The sequence below is a fragment of the Hemitrygon akajei genome, chromosome 14, assembly GCF_048418815.1.
Source record: "Hemitrygon akajei chromosome 14, sHemAka1.3, whole genome shotgun sequence".
In the NCBI taxonomy this organism is placed as follows: domain Eukaryota; kingdom Metazoa; phylum Chordata; class Chondrichthyes; order Myliobatiformes; family Dasyatidae; genus Hemitrygon; species Hemitrygon akajei.
The window spans coordinates 58,720,162-58,739,391 of record NC_133137.1 but is presented as its reverse complement, the minus strand read 5'-3'; the positions used below and the strand labels follow the sequence as shown (position 1 = coordinate 58,739,391).

Here is a 19,230-nt window from a genome sequence, read left to right as displayed (position 1 = left end):
CAGAGTGAAAACCAACCCTGAATTCTTCATCCTTTGATTTCTGGAACTGATGGATCCCTCTCATTTTTCCTGCAGCCTTCCAGCTTGCAATCCTCCTGTAAAGATAAGCAGTAACTCCCTCACTGTTGCTTGCTTAAATCTCTCCTTCCTGACCAAGACTTTGATCTTTCTATGTTTCATTGCTTCCATCGAGCTCTCTAAGATGCTTTCGATCTTAAATAGAAGCTGATATTGAATTTTGTTTCATCCTATATATACATACTGCTCATCCCATTGCACTCTGTAGTGAGCACAACTGACATAATTGTCCATACATGAACTCTATGGCAGTGATTACATTCTGCGATAATAATAATCAAATACAAGCAGTTGGATATAGAAGAGAAGTAAAAATATCACAGAAATTGAACTGAGTATCGCCAGTGTGCTATGGAAAGTACGGACAGTCTGTGGTTGAGAAAGAGGAGGCCGTTTGCAAATGTTTGAAGAAGTCTGCATCTTGATCCTTGATGAATTTTCAAGACGCTGTCAGATTTTGTAGCAAGAATACTGACAGGAAACCGCACGACAACTTTACCTTTCTCATCTCTGTAGCATAGCAGTTAGCAGGATGCTATTCCGGAGATCGGAGTTCAATTCCGGCGCCATTCTGTAAGGAGTTCTCTGCACGTCCTCCCCGTGGAATGCATGGGTTTTCCTTGGGTCTGGTCGTCCGATTTCCTGCCAGAGTCCGAAGACGTACTGGGTAGGTTAATTAGTCATTGTAAGCTGTCTTGTGATGAGTTTAAGGTTTGTTGGGGGTTGTTGGGACAGCATGGCTCAAAGGGACAGAAGGGCCTATTCCACACTATATTGCTAAATATATAAACAGCTATGTGCACTGACCAAGGAAATCATTCTGACTGAACAGATTCATGTCTTGTACCATAATTCGTACAAGTACAAGCCCTGGAACTTGGGCACAAAGGACTAAACAATCATTCCATCCAGAGAGTATCGTAAAGAAAAGAAAGGAACAGTTCAGTCTGATTCTACCAGGCTCTGTGTGATGAGAGCAAAAGGGTCTGCTGAAGAGAGCTATAAATAACACCTACTTAGCTTTCCACAGCTATTGCTTACTTGGAGGTCTGACCCATGGTGATGAATCCTGTATTAAGACTGTTTAATGCCTCTGGAGTCTTTCTATCTAAGCAATTGCTTTCATGTGTCACCAGCAATGAAGTGTATCGGCATGTCTGACTGCCAGGCTGCAGGGAGAAACAGGAGTGGTTTCTAATTGCTGGTTCCAGTTCTATTATCTTGATTAGAGCAAATTTACCTGAATTTCACTGCTGTTTTTCTCAAATTCAGCACATTTTACACACTACTTCTTTTAGAAGGGAATTACGACAAAAAAATGTTCATTAATGAGAAAGCATTAATTTCCTGTCTGTCACTGCAACATTGTCATTGAGAAGACTCACAGTGATATCAATTAACGCATCTATATCTGTATAATGTAAGTATGTATTGGGCAGTAGAGGTTTTGTAAACAAGTTCCATTCTCAGAAAGTATTGATACGTATATCTGTAGGAACCATTCATTAAGTCCTCCACATTCCCAAATGTTTAGCCAGCTAGGGTTTAAGGTACTAGGGGCTTGGCACAGCCATTAATATGTACATGCTCCAATATGTATTGGTAATATATTCACAGGAGAACCGAAAAACTGAAAGGACAGCATTTTGTTTTAAGTTTTAGACACATCCGGCAGTTCAGTGATTAAGGACGCCATGGAAAATTAATTATTAGTTTAAACTATGATTCAGATAAGCATGTACTATGTGTTGGAATATGATTCTCATACAATTGTGGTTCAGATAATGTGTTTTACCACAGAGAAATCTGAGACAGAATCTATTTCACCCTTTTAATATGAAGACACAGAGCTTTGGAAAGAAGGTGGAAAGGAGATTAACTCTGCTTTGCTCCAGCAAAACACAACAGTGCAACACATCAGAGCAAAGGACCTCAGTCTGTAGATTTAACACCTTTGATTTAAAAAATGGGTGCTGTAATGCATCCAAGCCTACTTTATATAGGTCATAATGAGTAACTTGGAACAAGAGCATAAAGGAAGTGATGAAAACTGGTGCACTTTGATAAAATGATAAAATAAGAGATTTTATACTTTTATAAGTTTTTATTGTGAAGGGTTCATCTGCATCTTTGCTGATTTTGAAATAATTACCTTAAAGATTTAATGCAGCAACATTGCTTACACCACATGCACACATTTTAATCCCCTCGCCTGCTTAGATTATGACCTTGGTTTGCTGTGTTGCATAGTGTTAGTAGACCATCAATTTCCACCCGCACACAGGGATCAATTGATATTTTACTCTGTGCTCTATAGGCTGGTAGGAGGTGACCACTAATGATCTATGCAAAGAGAATATTGATCAAACAGACACATAGTGCTTTCCGTATCATAAATATCATAGTTTCTAACAGGTTAATCAACCATTCCACACACCATCCTCCAATCCACAAAAGCATTAGTCCAGAGAATTAATACATATCTACAATCATGCTACGTTTACTCTCTGCTCTTGTCAAACGAACAACTTTACCAAAATAATGGCAGAATTAGATTTATCTAAAACATAGAACGTTACAGCACAGTACATGTTCTTCAGCTCACCATGTTGTGCCAACATTTTAACCTACTCCAAGATCAATCTAACCCTTCCCTCCTATAGCCTTCCATTTTTCTATTTCCCATATGCCTATCTAAGAGGTTCTTAAATGTCCCTAATGTACCGGCCTCTACCTCCACTTCTGGGAGGGTGTTCCATGCACTCACCATTCTCTGGGAAAAAAATACATCCCCCCCAATACTTTTCTCCAATCACCTTCCTATTATACCCTTGTCATGTTAGCATTTGACAAGAATGAGGATAGGAATTTAAATGGTTGGCCACTGGGATATCCTGCTCTTTGTGGATGGTCTGCAGGTGATTGACAAAGCACTCCCCCAACGTATGTCATGTCTCAGCAATGTAGATGAGGCCCCATTGGTGGTCCATGTTCCAAGCCATCCCTGGTAATGCTCCCCAAGTTTTCTGCACTACGACAGCAATGGTGCTGCTTCACGTACTCATGCTGAGCTCATCAATTTTTCAGACACCTTTCTTCCCTTTCTCAATCTATCTGTGTCCATCTGTGGAGACAAACTGTCTACCACTATCATTTATAAACCTACCGATTGCCACGGCTATCTTGACTATACCTCTTCTCACTGTCTCCTGTAAAAATGCCATTCCCTTTTCTCAGTTCCTTCATCTCTGTCACATCTGTTCCCAGGATGAGGTCCTTTCCAGAACATCAGAGATGTCCTCCTTCTTCAAAGAACAGGGTCTCCTATCCTTTATCACTAGCATTTCATCTATTTCCTGGACATCTACACACACCCCATCTCCTGCTGCCTTCAATATATAAAGTTCAAAGTAAAAGTTATTATCAGAGTACATACATGTCACCTCATACAACCCTGAGATTCTGTTTCTGCAGGCATACTTAGCAAATTTGTAGAACAATGACTGTAAACAGGAACTATAGACTGTAAACAAACTGTGCAAATGCAGATAATAAATACCTAGCAATAAATAACGAGCATGAAATAACAAGATAAACTACTACTACGTCAACTCAGGCCTAGGGGGCCAGCGTCGGGCATAATGACAGACTCTCCACTCCTCCCTCTCCCTCAACAGTGTGTTCAGTTCACCTACATTAGCCACGCCGCTATCTTCTAGGAGCGTGTTGCCCATAGTCTTGGGAGGGCACCCAGGGTTCATCCTCCCATGCTTGGGCTCCCATGTGATGACTAGGCTGGCATGTAGCTCAGGGTGGCGTACACAGTGCCCCGCTAGTTGCAGTCTTCTGGCCTTGATTTTAGTAGTGAGCATCGGTAGGTCATCATAGAGCTCAACATTCGTCATGTGCTGTTGCCAACTCACGTCAAGTGCCATCCAGTGCTTTTGTGTATAGCAACCATCTAGTGACTTTCACATGGTCTTGGTGAGTGTCCACGTCTCGCATCGTGAGAATGGACTCTATGACTGCTATGAAGATCCTCTTTTTGAGCCCTCTGGTCAGGTTCAACCTCCAGATTTCCCTCATGTCATTCAAAGACCATAAAGAATGATGCCATTAAGGAAGTCTTAGACTTCAAGTACATCGGGTCAAGAATGATGAGTTTGGAGAAGGACATAAAGATACAGAAGGTGCTGGTGTGGAGCGTTATGAACGACATGAACAAGATAAAAGTATCCTTAAATGAGTGTAGTTATCCCCTTTTGTTCAAGAACCTGATGGTTGAGGGGTAGTAATTGTTCTTGAACCTGGTGGTATGAGTCATGAGGCTCTTGTACATTCCACTTGATGGCAGCAATGAGAAAAGAGCATGACCTGGGTGGTGAGGATCTTTGTTGATGCATGCTGATTTCCTGCAGTAATGTTTCATGTAGATGTGCTCAATGGTTGGGAGGGTTTTTACCCATGATGTAATCGGCTGAATCCACTACCTTTTGTAGTATTTTCGCTCAAAGCATTGGTGTTCCCATACCAGACAGTCAACATACTTTCCATTATACACCCATAGAAGTTTGCCAAGGTTTTTGATGACATGCCAAATCTCCGCAGACTCCTGAGGAAGTACAGGCGCTATCATGCTTCATTCACAGTTATATTTATGTGGGTCCAGGCCAGTTCCTCTGAGATAGTAACACCCAGGAATTTAATGTTACTCACCCTCTACACCTCTTAATAGGGATAGAGTTCCAGTTGTCCTCACTGACCACCACCCCATGAACCTCCACATCCAACACATCATTCTCTTCTGACATCTTCAATGGGACCCTACCACCAAATATATCTTTACCGCCACCCCTCCCCACTCCCCACTTTCCACTGTGTTTACTCTGTCTGTGGTTTCTTTGTCTCTTCGTCCTTCCCCACTAATCTCTCTCCTGGCATATATCCCTGACAGAGGCTGAACTGCTACACCTACCCATTCACCTCCTCCTTCACCTCAGTTCAGAGCCCCAAGCAATCCTTCCGGGTGAGGTAACACTTCACCTGTGAATCTGTTGGGGTCGTCTGCTGTCTCTGGTGCTCCTGATGCAGTAAAATCAATTGGGAACTGATTTGTCGAGCACCTTCACTCCATCCACAAAATGTGGGATTCTCAGTGGCCAATCATTGTAATTCCTATCCCCATTCCCATTCTGACATGATGGGTCCATGGCATCCTTTTCTGTCACAATGAGGCCACTCTCAGGTTGGAGGAGCAGTACCTCATATTCTGTCTGGGTAGGATCCAACAGGATGGCATAAACATTGGTTTTTCACACTTCTGGTAATTTGTTTTCCCCTTCCCCCTTCTTCAATTCCCCACTCTTGCCCCTTATCTCCTCTCCTCACCTGCTTAACACCTCCCGCTGGTGCCCCTTCTCTTTCTGTTTCTCCCATGTCCATTCTCCTCTCCTATCAGTTTCCTTCTTCTCCAGCCCTGTACATGTTCTACCTATCACCTCCCAGCTTCTCACTTCATCCCCCCTCCCCCATTTACCTAGCTTCACTTGCCACCCTGTTACTCTTTCTCACCTCCCACCTCCTTATTCAGGCATCTTCCCCCTCCCTTTCCAGTCCTGATGAAGGGTCTCAGCCTGAGACGTCGACGGCTTATTCATTTCCATGGACGTTGCCTGACATACTGAGTTCCTCCAGCATTTTGTCTGTATTATTCCTCATAAATTCTTCATATAATATTGCACAACTAATATTTAGTTGTTGATTAGCTGTACCATAGAGTATTAGAGATATGAGTATTAAATCAGAATCACGTTTATTATCACTGTTATATGTCATGAAATTTGTTTAGTGACAGTAATACAGTGCAATACATAAAATGATGATATATTACAAAAATAAATAAGTGCAAAAGAGGAATAAGCAAGGTTCTTTTCAGGGAACACACACAAAATGCTGGTGGAATGCAGCAGGCCAGGCAGCATCTATAGGGAGAAGTACAGTCGATGTTTCGGGCCGAGACCCTTCGTCAGGACTAACTGAAAGAAGAGATAGTAAGAGATTTGAAAGTGGGAGGGGGAGATCCGAAATGATAGGAGAAGCCAAGAGATGGAAAGTTGATTGGCAAAAGGGATACAGAGCTGGGGAGGGACAGGATCATGGGACAGGAGGCCTAGGGAGAAAGAAAGGAGGAGGGGAGCACCAGAGGGAGATGGAGAGCAGGCAAGAAGTGATTGTGAGAGGGACAAAGAGAGAAAAAAAGAGAAAAGGGGGGGGAATAAATAAATTATGGGGTAAGAAGGGGAGGGGGGGCATTAACGAAAGTTAGAGAAATCAAATTTCTTGCCATCAGGTTGGAGGCTACCTAGATGGAATATAAGGTGTTGTTCCTCCAACCTTAGTGTGGCTTCATCTTGACAGTAGAGGAGGTCATGGATAGACATATCAGAATGGGAACGGGACATGGAATTAAAATGTGTGGCCACTGGGAGATCCTCCATTCCCAATCTGATAAGTCACACATTTTAATTCCACGTCCCATTCCCATTCTGATATGTCACCACACATTTTAATTCTACTGTCAAGATGAAGCCACACTCAGGTTGGAGAAACAACACCTCATATTCTGTCTGTCATAATGGGAAGGCGTTAGGAGTGGACCCAAAAGCAAGACATAGACACTGAACTACCAGGAACAGGACTAGGCATGAGAAGGAAGCAGGGGAAGTGAGGAAGAAAGCACGCTGGACATGAAACAGGCCCCGGATGAGACAAGAACTCTGGGCCTGGGCTAGGACCTGCCTAGGATAGGGAACCAGGACATGGAACTGGGGACTAGGAGCCTGGGCTTGGACTCCAAGTCAGAGACTGGACAAGGACCCAGAACCTGGGTCTTGACTCGGGCTCAGACCCCAGAACTAGGTAAGGACATGACGAGGTTACAGGACGAGGAGAGGCAACACGACTGGACGTGAGACTCATGGACAGGACAAGGGAACCCCAGCACCAGGCTGGGCAAGGTACTCCTGAGTTGGGCGAGGCACATGACAAGACGAGAACACAAAGCCATGGCTAGGACAGGATGAAGACCTTGGACGCAACTGGGACTGGACAAGACCCCGAAGCCTTGACTTGGTCGAGGAACGCAAAGCCTTGGTCGAGGGAGAGACAGGAACGCAGAACACTGAGCCTGGGTCGAGGGAGAGACAGGAATACAGAACACAGAGCCTGGGTCGAGGGAGAGACAGGAACGCAGAACACTGAGCCCGGGTCGAGGGAGGACAGGAATGCAGAACACAGAGCCCGGGTCGAGGGAGGACAGGAACGCAGAACACAGAGCCCGGGTCGAGGGAGGACAGGAACGCAGAACACTGAGCCCGGGTCGAGGGAGGACAGGAACGCAGAACACTGAGCCCGGGTCGAGGGAGGACAGGAACGCAGAACACTGAGCCCGGGTCGAGGGAGGACAGGAACGCAGAACACTGAGCCCGGGTCGAGGGAGGACAGGAACGCAGAACACTGAGCCCGGGTCGAGGGAGGACAGGAACGCAGAACACTGAGCCCGGGTCGAGGGAGAGACAGGAACGCAGAACACTGAGCCCGGGTCGAGGGAGAGACAGGAACGCAGAACACTGAGCCCGGGTCGAGGGAGAGACAGGAACGCAGAACACTGAGCCTGGGTCGAGGGAGAGACAGGAACGCAGAACACTGAGCCTGGGTCGAGGGAGAGACAGGAACGCAGAACACTGAGCCTGGGTCGAGGGAGAGACAGGAACACAGAACACTGAGCCTGGGTCGAGGGAGGACAGGAACGCAGAACACTGAGCCCGGGTCGAGGGAGAGACAGGAACGCAGAACACTGAGCCCGGGTCGAGGGAGAGACAGGAACACAGAACACTGAGCCTGGGTCGAGGGAGAGACAGGAACGCAGAACACTGAGCCTGGGTCGAGGGAGGACAAGAATACAGAACAGTGAGCCTGGGTCGAGGGAGGACAGGAATACAGAACACAAAGCCTAGGTTGAGGGAGAGTTCCCAACGCTAGATAGCAGCAAAACAGCCGGACCTACCTAGCGAAGGCGTGGACACTGAGGCAATTCCCAATGCTAGGTAGCGGCAAAACGGCCGGACCTACATAGCAAAGGCGAGGACACTGACAGACAGTTCCAAACAGGGCGAGGCAAGGCTCCAGGCAGAGGCAAGGCGAGGCAAGGCAGGGCTCCAGGTGAGGCCCCAGGTGGGGCAAGGCGAGGCAAGGCTCCAGGCAGAGGCAAGGCAGGGCTCCAGGTGAGGCCCCAGGCGGGGCAAGGCAAGGCAAGGCTCCAGGCAGAGGCAAGGCGAGGTAAGGCAAGGCTCCAGGCAGAGGCAAGGCGAGGCAAGGCAGGGCTCCAGGCGAGGCCCCAGGCGGGGCAAGGCTCTGGACACAGGCAAGGCAAGGCGAGGTGAGGCTCCAGGCAGAGGCGAGGCAAGGCAAGGCTCCAGGCAGGAAGGTGAAGGGAAAGGATACAGACAGAGGATTTGGACAGAAACAATCCAGCAGCCCCAGGCTGAATCCTGAAGTTATTTATGAAGCCAACCCAAACAAGAATCAGCTGCCTCAACAGAAACTGGGGAAATCCAGAAAACCTGGAATAAGGTACATGGAGCGGACCGTGAACCGGAATGTGGATTTCACGGACCAGACCATGACACCGTCTGGGTAGCCTCCAACCTAATGGTATGAACATTGATTTCACTAACTTCCATTAATGCCCCCTTCCCCTTCTTACCCCATCCCTTATTTATTTATTTATCTATCTATCTATTTATTTATTTATTATTCCTTCCCCCCCCCCTTTTTTGTCTTTTCTCTCTGTTTTCTCTCTCTGTCCCTCTCACAATCACTCCTTGCCTGTTCTCCATCTCCCTCTGGTGCTCCCCTCCCCATTTCTTTCTCCCTAGGCCTCCCGTCCCATGACCCTCTCCCTTCTCCAGCTCTGTATCCCTTTTTCCAATCAACTTTCAAGCTCTTAGCTTCATCCCTCCCCCTCCTGTCTTCTCCTATCATTTCGGATCTCCCCCTCCCTCTCCCATTTTCAAATCTCTTACTATCTCTTCTTTCAGTTAATCCTGACGAAGGGTCTCGGCCCGAAATGTCGACAGCGCTTCTCCCTATGGATGCTGCCTGGCCTGCTGTGTTCCACCAGCATTTTGTGTGTGTTGCTTGAATTTCCAGCATCTGCAGATTTCCTCGTGTTTACGTTGTTTTCAGGGGTTCGTATTTCCATGTTGTTGTTTATTCTCCACACAAACTAACCTTCATCTTTATTCATCAATTCAAATCAATATATCTAATTTTCCCTTTAGCCCTCACATTTTTACCGTAGAAGTCACCTCAACATCACCTTGAGTAGAAAGTCCAACTTTTAACCATCCTTGGGCTGCTTGTACTGAATTCCCAACTGGATTTTATTAATAACCATATCGGCCATGGTTTTGTTCTCCTTCACAAATGGAAGCACTTCTACACCCCCCCCCCATCAAAAGCTTTCACTACGTTAAAACCTTCCATCTGATTGTTCAAATTAGCTGCCAAAACCATTCTCAGTTCCGAGTTATGCCTTTCAGTCTTCCGTTAAGAGTTTTTCACATCTAGAGTCTTTACCAGGCTTAAAGATCTCTGAGTATTGCAGTTTCCAATGACAAAAATCTTCACAAGAATAATCTTCCAAGAATCACTAGATTCTGGAATGGTTCCAGAGGACTGGAAAATTGCAAATGTCATTTCACTCTTTAGATAGATAGATAGATAGATAGATAGATAGATAGATAGATACTTTATTCATCCCCATGGGGAAATTCAACTTTTTTCCAATGTCCCATACACTTGTTGTAGCAAAACTAATTACATACAATACTTAACTCAGTAAAAAAAAATATGATATACATCTAAATCACTATCTCAAAAAGCATTAATAATAGCTTTTAAAAAGTTCTTAAGTCCTGGCGGTAGAATTGTAAAGCCTAATGGCATTGGGGAGTATTGACCTCTTCATCCTGTCTGAGGAGCATTGCATCGATAGTAACCTGTCACTGAAACTGCTTCTCTGTCTCTGGATGGTGCTATGTAGAGGATGTTCAGAGTTATCCATAATTGACCGTAGCCTACTCAGCACCCTTTGCTCAGCTACCAATGTTAAACTCTCCAGTACTTTGCCCACGACAGAGCCCGCCTTCCTTACCAGCTTATTAAGACGTGAGGCGTCCCTCTTCTTAATGCTTCCTCCCCAACACACCACCACAAAGAAGAGGGCGCTCTCCACAACTGACCTATAGAACATCTTCAGCATCTCACTACAGACATTGAATGACGCCAACCTTCTTAGGAAGTACAGTCGACTCTGTGCCTTCCTGCACAAGGCATCTGTGTTGGCAGTCCAGTCTAGCTTCTCGTCTAACTGTACTCCCAGATACTTGTAGGTCTTAACCTGCTCCACACATTCTCCATTCTCCATTTAAGAAGGGAGTGAGGCAGAAGAAAGAAAATTAAAGGCCAGTTAGCCTGACTTCAGCGGTTGGAAAGATGTTAGAGTCTATTACTAAGGAGGAGGTTTCAGGGGACTTAGAGGAACATGATAAAAGAGACCTAAGCATCATGGTTTCGTAAAGGGGAAATCTTGCATGACAAATCTGTAGAAATTCCTTGAGGAATTAACAGGCAGAATAGACAAAGAAGAGTCAGTAGACATTGTTAATGTGGATTTCAGAAGGCCTTTGTCAAGGTGCTGCACATGAGGTTGTTTAACAAGATAACAGCACCTGGTATTACAGGAAATGTACAAGCATGAATAGAAACAAGAGAAGATCTGCAGATGCTTGAAATCCAAGCAACACACAATGCTGGAGGAACTCAGCAGGCCAGGCAGCATCTATGGAAAAGGGAACAGTCAACATTTCGGGCCGAGACCCTTCATCAGGACTGGAGAAGATGATGAAGAGTCAGAGTAAGGAAGTGGGGGGAGGTGAGGAATAACCAAAGGAAGGTGATAGGTGAAAACGGGGTGGAGCGGTGAAGTAAAGAGCTAAGTTGATTGGTGAAAGAGATGCAGGGCTGGAGAAGGGGAATCAGATGGGAGAGGACGGAAGGCCATAGAAGAAAGAAAAAGGGGAGAAGCACCAGAGGGAGGTGTTATGCAGATAAGGAGATAAGCTGAGAGAGGGAAATGAGAATGAGGAATGATAAAGGGGGGGGGGGGGCCAGAAGTTCAAGAAATCGATGTTCATGCCATCAGTTTGGAGGCTACCCAAAAAAAAATAAAGTGTTGCACCTCCAACCTGTGTGTGGCCTCATCATGGCAGCATAGGAGGCCATGGACTGACATGTTGGAATGGGAATGGGAAGTGGAATTAAAATGGGTGACTACCAAGAGATCCTGCTTCTACTTGCGGATGGAGCATAGGTGCTCAGCAAAGCAGTCTCCCAATCTGCATCTAGTCTCACCGATATACCAGAGGCTGCACCAGGTGCTCCCATTCCTATTCCAAAATGTCAGTCTGTGACCTCCCTCTGGTTCTCCTCCCCTTTTCTTTCTTCCATGGCCTTCTGTCCTTTCCTATCAGATTCTCCTTTTCCCAGCCCTGTGTCTCTTACACCAATCAACTTCCCAGTTCTTAGCTTACCCTTCCACCCCCATTCCTGGTTTCACCTATCACCTTGTGGTTTTCCCTCCCCTCCCCCCCCCCCACTTTCTTATTGTGACTCAACATCTTTTTCTTTCCAGTCCTAATGAAGAGTCTCAGCCAGAAACATCTACTGTACTCTTTTCTATAGATGCTGCCTGGCCTGCTAAGTTCCTTAATCGTGAATAGAAGATTGGCTGACAGGCAGGAGGAAAAGAATGGGAATAAAAGGAGTTTTTCTGGTTGGCTGCCAGTGATTAGTGGTGTTCCACAGGGGTCAATATTGGGACTGCTTATTTTCATGTTGTATCTCAATGATTCGGATAAAGGAATTGATGGCTTTGTGGTCAAGTTTGCGGACAATACAAAGACTGGCAGAAGGGCGGGTAGTGTTGAGGAAGCAGAAGGACTTAGACAGATTGGGGGAATGGGCAAAGAGGCGACAGATGAAATATAATGTAGGGAAGTGTATGGTCATACACTTTGGCAGAAGGAATAAAGATGTGGACTGTTTTGCAAATGGGGAGAAAATTTAACAATCAGGGGTGCAAAGGGACTCAGTAGCCCTCATGCAGGATCCCTAAAGGTTAACTTGCAGACTGTGCAGGTAATAGGGAGGGAAAATGAAATGTTAGCTGTCATTTTGACAGTACTAGAATACAAAAGTCAAGGATGAAATGCTAAGGCTTTATAAAGCATTAGTCAGGCTGCACTTAGAGTATTGTGAGCAGTCTTGGTCTCTTTAACTGAGAAAAGATGTGCTGACATTGAAGACGGTCCAGGGAAGCTTCAGAGAATGATCCCAGAAATGAAAGGATTAACATATGAGGAGCGTTTGATGGCTCTGAGCCTCTACTCACTGGAGTTTAGAAGAATGAGGGAAGATCTCATTGCAATCTATCAAATATTGAAAGGTCTGAATAAAGTGGGTGTGGAATAGATTTTCCTGTGATGGGGAAGTCTAGGACCAGAGGGCACAGCCTCAGAATTTAGGGATATCAACTTAGAACATAAAAGAGGAAAAATTTCTTTCGCCAGAGGTTGGTGAATCTGTGGAATTCTTTGCCACGGACAGCTGTGCAGGCCAAGTCATTGAGTATATTTAAGGCAAAGTTTGACAGGTTCTTGATTAATCAGGGTGTTTAAGATTACAGAGAGAAGGCAGGAGAACAGAGTTGAGAGGAATAATAAATCAGCCATGATGGAATGGCAAAGTAGATTTGATGGGCCAAATGGCCTAATTCTGACCCTATGTTCCAACGGTCATATGGACAGTGGTTTTAGGTGGGGAATGAACACAGGATTTATAGAAGTGTGGAGTGAATGAGGGGAAATTCATGCTGAAAACCAAGATGCATTTACGTAGCTGTTTGCATATAACTGCAAACATGTCCCAGTACACTGCTTCGATAGGTGAGCTAAACCAGGAGATTGAAGCTGGCAAGCATCCTATCTCACCAGGGTATGAACATTAATGTTCTAGCTTGCAAAGTCAGCTCTGGTGAACCAGGCAGATGAGATCAACAGTGAGATCCAACAGGCAAGAAGGTGGTTCCACAGTGCTTCGTGAAGGGCATGCCAAGGCACAGAAGAAGACGTGGTCAACCATTGCAACCAAGGAAGACCCCAGTTCTGACAACTACTCATACTACCAGACCTGGATCTCCGAGGTAGAGGGAATTAACCTTCCCAATGCAATGGCTTTTTCACTTTAAAAACTTTCCCACACAGGTTCCTCTGTCGTCTTCGAATATGATAGACAACCAATCAATCAACAACACAATTTGTCTGCAGGTTCAGACCAAAGAATCATACTTCATTACACATGTGACATAACTTCAGTGGAAAAACATAAACTGAAATTCTTTAAAAGGGTCAATAACTCATGGGCCAGTCAGAAATAAAACATCAGTAATCATGGACATCATGGTTAGTAGCCTCCCCAGCATCAAAACCATCTTCAAAAGGACTCCCATCACCCAGAACGTGCCTTGCCTGACGAAGGGTCTCGGCCCAAAACGTCGACAGCGCTTCTCCCTATAGATGCTGCCAGGCCTGCTGTGTTCCACCAGCATTTTGTGTGTGTTGTTTGAATTTCCAGCATCTGCAGATTTCCTCGTGTTTACCCAGAACGTCACCTCTTTTCATTGCTACTATCAAGGAGGAGATACGGAAGCCTAAAGACACACACTCAATATTTTAGGAACAGCTTCTTCCCCTCTGCCATCAGATTTCCGAATGGACAATGAACTCATGTACACTACCTCACTATTTTTTCTCTCTTTTTGCACTACTTATTTAAATTTTATATTTTTTTTGCTTTGTTGTAATTTGTAGTTTTTTTATTATATATATTGCAATCTAATGCTGCTAGTGATATTAAACCTGATTCTGAAGGTAAATAGGGTCATTTTGTATCCCAGTTTCATAAACCAGAGTAACTTCCTTTGTTTTTGTGTGTCTGGGCAATACACTTCCTTTCGGATAATATACCGTGAGAGATCATTTACAGAGATTACTTCTGTGTTGGTAAACATATGGATAATAGAGTCTGGTTAGAAAGGGCTTAATTACCTTGCTTCTACAATGCCTGAGAAAAACAATCTTCATTTAATCAGTCATCGGTAGGTGAGATAAACAGTCTGTTTACACACTGCTCATCAATGATCACATTCATCTGTTGCTTCATTGAATGAATTTGCTGAACTTTGAATGGTATTTCATTATGAATAGATTGTCACCACATAACAAAATATCATTAGAGTTTTCACCAGTTCATCAGACACATTGAAATGCAAAAGGGACCAAAGAGACATCGTCCTTATCTCATCTATAATACCAACCTGTCCTCTTACTGTTCTAAGCAAGTAGTGACATAATTAGAAGAAAAGGACACCATGTTTCTCAACAAGTACTGATGGTGCTTTCACCCAGTGGCCACCTAGAGGATACCTAATAAAGTGACCACTGCTTGTAGGTTTGGGATCTTCTGTTGCTGTAGCCCATCTGCTTCAAAGTTTGATGTGTTGTGTGTTCAAAGATGCCCCTGTGCACACCACATCTGTAACGCTTAACTGTTGTAAGTGTCACCTTCCTGTCAGCTTGAACCAGTTCTTCCATTCTCCTTTCACCTTTCTCATTAACATGCATTTTCACCCACGAACTGTCACCCACTAGATGTTTTTTTTGTATATTGCAGCATTGCCTGTTAACTCTAGGGACTGTTATGCATGAAAAACCCCAGGAGATCTGGAGCTTCTGCAGTACTCAAACTACCCTGTCTGGCACCAACAATCATCCCATGGTCAAAGTCACTTGGATTGCATTTCAGAATCAGAATCAGGTTTATTATCATCTACGTGTATCATGAAAATTGTTAACTTAGCAGTAGCGTTTCAGTGAAATGCATAATATAGAAGAAGAAAACTAATAATAAATAAATAGATAAATCAATCAATCAATTGTAGTGTGTGTGTGTGTGTGTGTGTGTGTGTGTGTGTGTGTGTGTGTGTGTGTGTGTGTGCGTGCGTGTGTGTGTGTGTGTGTGTGTGTGTGTGTGTGTGTGTGTGTGTGTGTGCGTGTGTGTGTGTGTGTGTGTGTGCACGCCCTTAACTCCTGGTGGAGTTGTCCGGGCACCGTCACGACAAGCTTTTTGCACCGATCTTTTTTGGTGATTGCTCATCGTATGGCGTGTCTTGGGCATCTGAAACTTAGTGGAGACCATCCCTCTCCTCTCCAGGAGTATATGTATATTGAATAGATTAAAAATCATGCCAAAAAAACAAATAATATATCTTAAAAACAGTGAGTTAGTGTTCACAGGTTCAATGTTCATTTAGGAATTGGATGGCAGAGGGGAAGAAGCTGTTCCTGAGTCGCTGAGTGTGTGCCTTCAGGCTTCTGTACCTCCTACCTGATGGTAACAGTGAGAAAAGGGCATGCCCTGGGTGCTGAGGGTCCTTAATAATGGGCGCTGCCTTTCTGAGACACTGTTCCTTGAAGATGTCCTGGGTACTTTGTAGGCCAGTACCCAAGATGGAGCTGACTAAATTTACATCCCTCTGCAGCTTCTTCTGGTCCTTTGCCATAGACCCCCTCCCCATACCAGACAGTGATGCAGCCTGTCAGAATGCTCTCCACGGTACAACTATCCAAGATGACAAGTTTTTGAGTGTATTTGTTGACATACCAAATCTCTTCAAACTCCCAATGAAGTACAATTGCTGTCTTGCCTTCTTTATAACTGCATTGATATGTTAGGATCAGGTTAACTCTTCAGAGATCTTGACAGCCAGAAACTTGAAACTGCTCACTCTCTCCACTTCTGAGCCCTCTATGAGGCTTGGTATGTGTTCCTTCGTCTTACCCTTCCTGAAGTCCACAACCACCTCTTTCATCTTACTGACGTTCAGTACCAGGTTGTTGCTGCAACACCACTCCACTAGTTGGTGTATCTCACTCCTGTACGCCCTCTCTTCACCACCTGAGATTCTACCAACAATGGTTGTATCGTCAGCAAATTTGTAGATGGTATTTGAGCTATGCCTAGCCACACAGTCACGTGTATATAGAGAGTAGAGCAGTGGGCTAAGCACACACCCCTGAGGTGCACCAGTGTTGATCATCAGGGAGGAGGAGATGTTATCACCAATCAGCACAGATTGTGGTCTTCCGGTTCGGAAGCTGAGGATCCAATTGCAGAGTGAGGTACAGAGGCCCAGGTTCTGTAACATATCAACCAGGATTGCGGAAATGATTGTGAGAATTGTGTTTCTTCCCATTTCTGATGTTTGGTCAAAATAACAGCTGAATCTCTTGACCCTGTCTGCATGCTTTTATGCATTGAGTTCCTGCCACCTGATTGGCTGAATAGATATTTGCATTAACAAGCAACATACAGGCATTATACAGTACATACGCACAGGTGCACCTAATAAAGTGGCCACAGAGTTTATATACATCCTGTCCCTGAAAATTTAAGCCCAGAACCATTGATTTAACTTGTTCCCATGTTTGTTATAACATGTAAACCTCATTAGTCAATTGCTGGAATCAAAGCACCATTCAGAACTCTGTGTGTTAAATTTGGTTAAATATATTCTTATATTTGATACAGTTATGTAAATTAATTAAACTTGTTCTATGCATTTTTTGCAATACAAACTATAAGCCTGTACTAAAGTAATCACTGGATCAAAGTTGTGTTTGGAAGCCGGGGGGGTCCAGTTTGGTGCTATTGATCATGAAATAAGGCTTAAGGACATAACCACATCCTCCATTGTCCTGGGACTTGCCTCAGTGAAGGTCCATGCCCAATCTAGTAACCTTATAATTACATGCAACCTCGTGCACAAAAGTATTCAAGTACGCAAGTATTCAAGATTGTTTATTATCATTTTCAGGCATAAGTGTGAAGGAGAATGGAATGGTTATTATTCTGGATCCAATGCAACATATAAAAAACAATAAGCATAAAGAACACAATAAGAAAACAAAAAAAACATAGTAGATATAAAATAAAAGCAATCCTATAAAACACAATGTGCCAGTAACTGTTCGAGTGTGGCTATATATATACATTAGATGAGTTTATATTCATAGTTCAAGTAAGGTTGAGATAAATGTAAATAGCTCCCCACCCAACATGAAATGTTATCCCACCCACTCATCCTGAGGGATATGAAAGTAACTTGAGGGAAAGAGCTTGTGTTTACACTTTCACATCCTTAAAGATATTTAACAGTGTTTTATATCTTTATGAGTTTATTATTGTCCTCTCGTCCGGACCAAGCTCACATTTAGTTTCCAGGTTTTTTGTTCAAACTTTGTTAAGCCAACATTCTACAATTTGTGCCCTTTTAACATGAACAGGCTGCAAAATTTAGGGATAATTATCACCCTCAACCATAGGGTTCTTGAACCATGGGATATAACTACACTTGCCCTATCACTGAACTCTTCCCACAACCGATGGACTCACTTTCAAAAACTCTTCATCTCATGCTCATGATATTTATTGCTGATTATTATTATTATCTTCTCATATTTGCAGTTTGTTGTCTTTTGTACACTGGTGGTTTGCCCTGTTGAGTGCAGTCTTTCATTCATTCTATTATGGTTATTGGATTCACTGAGTACGCCCACAAGAAAATTGAATGTCAGGTTGGTATATGGTGACATATATGTACTTTGATAATAAATTTACTTAGAACTTTTGAGATTCATTTGCAAACTTTGTATCTGCATTCCAAGGCATTACTTGGGCAAGACAAGTTAACCTATAACAAGGACTTTAGATAGCAGCTGACAAGGAAGTGGTCTCAAAACAACTTCTTTGTGTCAGACTGTTAAAATGGTCTATCCAGCGACTAAAGGTTCTGATCAACACATGTGCAAAACAGGACATCAGACAAGGCTCGGTTGCAAAGTGAGTTTAAACAAATTGAGAGTGTATGACATGACTTGATAGATTTCCAATTAGGGAAACAGCTAATTGCCCTTTATCTAACCAATTGCCGCTGATTATCAGGGACATTCGTCTCAATATGTGGTAGGTCTGTCAGCACCACAGTGAAGTGGTAGTAATGTGGAACTCTTTTTGTAAGTAGTTTTGATCTACTGAACGAAAGTTAATGAGGAAATGAGAAAAAAAGTTTCTGAAGTGAGGTCACGGGTTGGTCATGATCCCATTGACAGGCAAAAGCGTACAAGGATTTAAGTGTGCACTGCATTTCAACATTGTTATAGAAAGCGAAAGAATGGAAGATTATTCTCATCCCTATTTCAGAGAAGGAAAGACAAAGATCAGTTGAACGTTGTGATAATTTGCCAGAACTGAAGCCAAATTACCTTCTTCTTTAGAAAGACCTTAATATTTATGGACAATGCCAACTGTTCGCAAGTAATTGATGGAAGAGGAAGTGGAACCTGAAGCGTACCCATATGACAGCCAACATTGCAGAATCCATGTGGTTTGTAGTTGGAATGACTCCTTCTGATGCCTGCAGAGTAAATCCTTGATGGGAATTTTGAATTGTGTGCTACAGATTCATATACTGAATGAAAAGACACTCAAATACTTCAAATGGTTCATTTATTATCAGAGAATGTATACAGTATACAGCCTGAAATTCTTGCTCTTTGCAGGCATCCATGAAACAGAAAACAACCCAAAGAATGGCTGACAGAAACATCAGAGCCCAGAAGTCCCCCACTCACAAGCAGCAGCAGAAGCACTGACCATCCCCTCCTCCTCCCCCACTTGCAATGGCAAAAGCACTGAGCACCCGCCCTCCACCAAGCAAGCACTAGCAAAAGCCCTGAAGGAGTCCTTGAACAAAAAAGCTCCTGTCCATCATCCAACACTTTGATATCTCAGACAGGTGCTCTCTGGTAGCTGAGGGAGTGAGAGATCTCTCCTGCAACAACGAGAGCGGGAGACCAGATGTTACAATCTTCTGCATCACTTCTCTGAGTCCCCTGACTCGAGGACTGGGAG

The 19,230-nt window shown here is 44.0% G+C and overlaps 1 pseudogene; it reads right to left on the bottom strand.

The window, feature by feature from the left end:
• Positions 1–871: 871 nt before the first annotated feature.
• Positions 872–19,230, bottom strand: part of LOC140738189 (1-phosphatidylinositol 4,5-bisphosphate phosphodiesterase zeta-1-like) — a 107,544-nt pseudogene continuing 89,185 nt past the window's right edge.